The following is a 7,089-nucleotide window of genomic DNA, read 5'->3' on the forward strand; positions in this document are numbered from 1 at the left end:
TTCAAAATCTCGGCACTCACATAAAACAAATATGATAATGCTTTTATCACACATCTTGCATTAGGTTGTGCCACACAATGTTTAAATTGCAATTTGTAATGTGGTCTGAGGCATTTGTGCAATCAAGTCTGACAGAGGTCAGAGTGTACAATGCGCACATAGTATAAATAAAAATACATGTATATATATATCCATTCCCACTAAACTCTTTTTTTTCATAAAGTAAATTTTTTCATAATTTTTTTTTCATAAAGTAAATTCCTGTGATGTGTGTTTTGAAGTATTACATATATATATATATATATATATATGTAGCCTAGTATCATTTGTACAGAGTAAAAATGACTGTTGTAAGTTATTGATTCATGCATTTCTAGCATTTTTAGCATCCTATCATATTTTTTCTGCCATTTTTTTCTGTTTTTACTGTTTTCTCTAATTCACGACCCTTGCTCTTCTGCTTCTGTAACAACTTAAGCAGGGCTAATAAAGCGAATATATACATATGTCTGTAGGCCTTTAATCAAAATGAAAAAAACAAACAAATAAATATATCAAGAAATGCCAATTTAATTCCATTTTATTTATATTGTGCCAAATTACAGCAACAGTTGCCTCAAGGCACTTTATATTTTAATGTAAAGACCCTATATATAATACAAAGAAAACAGAGAAAACTCCAACAGTCATATGACCCCCTATGAGCAAAAGCTTTGATGACAGTGGGAAGAGAAAGACGTTCTTTTAACAGGAAGAAATCTCCAGCAGAACCAGGCTTAGGGAGGGGCGGCCATCTGCCACGACCGCTTGGAGTGAGGGGAGGGAGAAACATGAGGAGGACAAAAGTTATAAAACAAATAGCATTGAATTGTTGTCTAATAATGTAATAGGATTTCTGCCAGAGAGAAATATTGCATTATAGAGAGTGACAGCATGGTATGAAAGATTTCCTGTCTCTGTTGTTGTGGCAGCAGAGCCGAATCAGTCTGTCAGAGAAAATCCCTGTCTGCCAACAAGTGCTGCAGAGGGAGTTCAGGATTATCCATGATGGATAACCGTTTGTTCAGTGACCTCCTCTGCAGCGCTCCTTCCAAAGTGTCATGTTTGCAGACAGCTTTCATAATCAGTTTATTCCGTCTGGTAGTATGCTATGCAAAGTATGCTGCGCTCGCCACAACTGAATGATATGAAATCAGTCTTCAATCTATCATTTTGCTGTACACATTAAAGCATCTCTGCTTCCTCAGGAAGTAGATGCCACTCAACCTCTTTTTGTGTTTAGCCTCTGTGCTGCTCTTCCAGTTCAGCCTGTTGTCGACATAAAAGCCCAGGTACTCTTGTTGCGTGTCCCTCCTCTTCTTTCTGAAGTCGATCACCGTTTATCTGGTCTTATTCACATTCAGAAGCAAATTATTAATTTCTCAAAACTCACTCTTTAGTCCTCCTGCCCATCACCTTTGCATCTATCTGCTGCAGATTTGAGTATTTCTGTATGTGCCATGACTCCAAGTGGTACTGAAACCCTCAGGTGTACGAAGTGAACAGGAATGAAGACAGCACAGTCCCCTTTGAGCTCCTGTACGGCACATCAGACAGACCACCTTCCAGTCTCGGATACTACAGCCCACTTGTCAGGCATTCAGCAACCCATGACCTATTGGATGTGTTTACTGACATATCCTCATCAGTGTCCATTCTGGCACACTGATGTGGTAATTCATTGTACTATAACCTTCATTTCTCTAGTGATAGCATTGTTTTCATTCAGCGGTATCAGCTCTCTATTTTGTGTTGTATTTTCTTCTCTTAATTTCTAATAAATGCGAGTCACTTTAAATAGACTCCATCAGGATCAATAGCACTGATTCTGGAGGAGCATCTGTGTAAAGCATCCCGTATATATCCCTGATTTAGTGTGCAACTTCTGGAATCACTTTAAAGAACTTGTGGCACAACTTGTTTAAAGATTCAGGACGCCCACACTCAACACTCAACACTGTCACACTTGACAGCAAAGTCTTAGTAAAATTACTCAGAATCAAGTTGTGGGCTTTCCTTGAAATGACGAAGCCTTAAAATGTGGGTTTGATTTAACATTAAGCGATTCAATAGAAACCCTTTCATGTCAACTCTGAGAAAAAAAAAACAAACGTCAAAACAAAGTTGAGTAAGAAAAGACAGGGTCACACACGATGGGGGGGGGGTAGTCTGACAAAAACTATAACTTTAAGTAAGCTGTTGAACCAACATTTAAGATTCTCATTTTATTAATACTACTTGGCATTTACATCTAATTTATGATAACTGATAAACAGTCACAGCTATGTGTCACTTACAGGAGTCTGTAGGAAAATGGAGCAGCGTGGTGCAAACACAAATGAGATAAAACAGAATAAATTCAAGATTAAAGATCTTGAATTGCTCTTGAATCTTGCAAAAGCCAGATAAGAACAGACTGTATTAAAACTAGTGACTATGTTATACTCTTGCATTTAGTAGAAAGCACAGGCCCCATATGAGCTTAGTCAGGTCACATATAGAGCAATGGTTTTGCTGACACACTTTCGTAACTCACAAAGGGAATCTTTCTTTCACCCACTTCTGCTAAAAGCTGTGAAAAACATGGGAGTTTTCTGGTCTTTTGTGTCAACTAACTGCTCACCACATTTGGTCTCAGGGTGGTGGTTAACCAAAATAAGACTCTACATGGATTCCCAGTATGTTGTTGGTTTTAAACCACCAAAAAAAAAAAAAAAAAACCACACAAAAAAACTGTGCACACACATTTTGTTTTCTCTGTGGTTTTCAGACAGTTTCCATTAGGATTACGGCCACCTCACATGCACACAGGATGTGTATGCAGTGACTATGAGGTGATGTTAAAGGGTAGCCTCAACACTCGCATTTTCCCTTATTTATGCAAACATCGAGTCTGACTACAACCAAGTCAAGCAAAGCTTCCGTAAACCATGCTGTATTTCTGTTCTGTAGTTCCAAACCTCTTCTTTAGATGTTTCTGCCTTTTGTTCTCTTCTTTGTCAGGATGATCCCAAACTGCTTTAATAACGTTGAGGTCCAGGCTCTGGGGAGGCCAATCCATGACTCGTAGCATTTTTCATGTCTTTTCATGGAAAAGTATTGCTCAAGACCAAGAAAGTTTGATCCCGTTAGGGTTGAAAATGATTAAATAAGCTCTTTTTATTATTTTTAGATACACAATGCAGTGTCCTCATAATCGAGTTGGCGTGCCGTGTTTTTAGGGTCAAAAGGTTCATCCAGCGCTATGACTGGGCTGAAAGGATCCGATGTCTTCATGAACGAACATCTGATAAAAAGAAATGCGGACATTGCCAGGAAAGCACGTTACTTGAAGAAACAGGGAAAAATTCAAAATACATGGACCACCAACTGCAAAGTATTCATTAAACTCAATGGAACACCGGAACAAGCCAAAGTGTTGGTCATCAGAAATATGGAGGAGCTGGACAAATACTGAGGTCAACTTACTCTGGAGGTATGAATACACATGTGACGTGACACACAACACAACACATGGCACAGTCCAAAAGAACTTCATCTGCATCCGGCAACAATATCAATATAACTCACTGGAATTCTCTTTATGATAATCTGGAACTGAGAACATTTCGATACACAGACCATAATGTTCTAGACTTAGAAAAGGATATAGACCCGGAAAATAATTTCGTCTACAACATTAGCAGTAACTGCTGCTACTTCACTGATGAACAGTTTAAGCACACCATCAACACGGAAAATAAATTATCAATAATCCATTTTAATAGCAGAAGTCTGTATGCCAACTTCAACAATATAAAGGAATATCTAAATGAGTTGACAAATCCATTTGGAATTATTGCCATTTCTGAAACATGGATCAATGCGGAGAAAGGAATGGACTTTGGACTGGAGGGATATGAAGTGAATTTTGTAAATAGAAGGAACAAGAGTGGAGGGGGAGTAGCTGTTTATGTGGATAAAAACCTAAACTACAAGGTGGTAGAAAGTATGACAACTGTAATTGATAATTTACTAGAATGTATAACAATTGAAATTTATAAGGAAAAAGAGAAAAATGTAATAATTAGCTGTATATATAGAACACCTGGCTCTAGTATTCAAGTATTTAATGACTTCATAGAGGAAATATTCTCTAAAACAAATCAAAAAGTTATGTTTATCTGTGGTGATTTTAATATTGACCTGTTGAATCCGAAAAAGCATAAAATGACCGACGAATTCCTAAACACTATGTACAGTTTGAGTTTACATCCTAAAATAACCAGGCCTAGCAGAATTACACTACATTGTGCCACCTTACTTGACAATATTTTCACTAACAATATGGAAAACAACATTGTGAGCGGAATATTAATTAATGACATCAGTGATCACCTACCAGTTTTTGCAGTTTATGACACTAATTATAAGAAAAATCAGCATGAAGAACAACTGAGATACAGACGTGTAAGGACAGAAGAAACTATGAATGCACTTAAGAACGATCTATTAAATCAGGACTGGGACAATGTGTACAAAGAAGCTGATATTGATATTGCATATGGCATATTTTTAAGAATATTCATGGAGTTGTACGATAAAAACTGTCCAACAATAAAATACAACAGAAAGCACAAATATTCAGATAGACCATGGATCACTAAGGGTTTACAAAATGCATGTAAAAAGAAAAATACACTCTATAGGGAATTCCTAAAACAAAGGACAAAAGATGCTGAAAATAAATATAAAAAATACAAAAATAAGTTGACCAATATTATACGTGTATGTAGAAAGGAGTATTATAGTAAAATATTGAACAACAATAAACATAATATGAAGGGAATATGGGATGTTTTAAACGGTATCATTAAAAATAATTCTGGACAACAAAGTTATCCTCAATACTTTATCGACAATGGTAATATTATGGAAAACACTGCTGATAAGGTCAACAGCTTTAATCATTATTTTGTAAATATTGGACCAAAACTGGCAGAACAAATTCCTGAGTCACTGCCATCAGTAGACTGTAGTGAAAACCTGATTGATAGGAACCCTAACTCAATGTTCCTCACATCAGTGGAGGAAAAAGAAATAATTGACATTGTACACATGTGTAAATATAAAACATCTACTGATTGTAATGATATTGACATGAAAATCGTCAAGAAGGTCATTGAAGGAATTGTAGGACCTCTAACATATATTTGCAACTTATCATTTCAGACGGGAAAAGTGCCAAACAAAATGAAAATAGCTAAAGTTGTGCCGCTGTATAAAACCGGGGATAGACGCCACTTCACAAATTACAGGCCTGTTTCTTTACTACCACAATTCTCCAAAATCCTAGAAAACCTGTTTAATAAACGATTAGACAAATTCTTAGATAAATATAAATTACTCTCTGACAGTCAATATGGATTCAGATCAAAAAGATCAACATCTCTGGCATTAATCGAATCAATTGAGGAGATTACAAATGCTATAGATCAGAAACAGTATGCAGCTGGAGTATTTCTGGATCTCAAGAAAGCATTCGACACAATCAATCATGACATATTAATTAATAAACTGGAACGGTACGGGATCAGGGGGGTTGTACTGCAATGGGTGAAAAATTATTTAAGTGACAGGAAACAATTTGTGAAGCTGGGTGTCCATTCCTCATCATGCTTGGACATTGCTTGTGGTGTTCCACAAGGCTCTGTACTGGGTCCAAAATTATTTATTATTTATATAAATGATATTTGTAAGGCATCTGATATATTAAAATTAGTATTATTTGCAGATGATACAAATATTTTTTGTTCTGGGGGGAATCTAAAGGAGCTGCTGGATACAATTACTTCAGAAATGTGCAAAATTAAAAAATGGTTTAACAGGAACAAACTATCGCTAAATCTAAGTAAAACTAAAATTATCTTATTTGGGAATTCCCTTAGAAATGCACAAGTGCAGATTCATTTAGATGGTGTGGAAATTGAAAGAGTACTTGAACATAAGTTTCTTGGTGTGATTATAGATGATAAATTAAACTGGAAGTCTCATATAAATCATATACATAACAAAATTTCAAGAAGTGTCTCAATCTTGAGTAAAGTAAAACACATTCTGGACCACAAATCACTCCACATTCTCTATTGTTCCCTGATTGCACCGTATTTGAATTACTGTGCAGAGGTTTGGGGCAATACTTACAAATGTTCGCTATCATCAATCTTTATATTACAAAAAAGGGCCATAAGGATAATCCATAAAACTGGTTACAGAGATCATACAAATCCACTATTCTTAAAATCAAAAATTCTAAAATTCACAGATCTGGTTCATTTTCTCACTGCACAAATTATATATAAAGCAATAAATAACCTGCTTCCTGACAATATTCTAAAAATGTTTTCTAAAAGGGAACGGGGATACAATTTGAGGGGGGAATTAAATTTAAAACATCCTCGTATCCGTACAACATTAAAAAGTTTTTGCATCTCTGTGTGTGGAGTGAAGCTGTGGAACAGACTAAGTAAAGATATGAAGCAATGTCCAAGCATGGCGCAGTTTAAAAAGCGGTTTAAGGATATGGTTTTTACAGGGTACAGGGAAAAGGTAGAGATTTGATAGGGTGTTCTTGTCTAACATTTTCATGTGTGTGCGGGTGCACGGGTATGCTGGTATGGGTATATATATATATATTTGTAGGTTGTGTATCCTTGAGGTGTTAATGGGGTTATTGAAAATGTGTATATGTGCGTATGTGTATATACGTATGTATGGATAGATAGAAACATATATGTATATATATATTTAAAAAAAAAAATTACACATAACATATAATGTAATTGCAAGGAGGTATTCTATTGATACTAGATAGTGGAAAAGGGGTGGGATTAAATAAGCTTATGCTTCTTCCTGCTCCTTTTTGAACATGAACGTTATTTGGAGTTGTGGTTGCTCGTTTTCCTTTTGTTTTGCTTTGTTCATTTGTCTCTTTTAATTCTATTTTGTTGTACTTTTTCAACATGTTCAAAATAAAGATTCAATCAATCAATCAATCAATCAAATATTGAA

This window comes from Perissodus microlepis, chromosome 23 (genome assembly GCF_051167445.1).
Source record: "Perissodus microlepis isolate ML-2025 ecotype Zambia chromosome 23, ASM5116744v1, whole genome shotgun sequence".
NCBI classification, from domain to species: Eukaryota; Metazoa; Chordata; class Actinopteri; order Cichliformes; family Cichlidae; genus Perissodus; species Perissodus microlepis.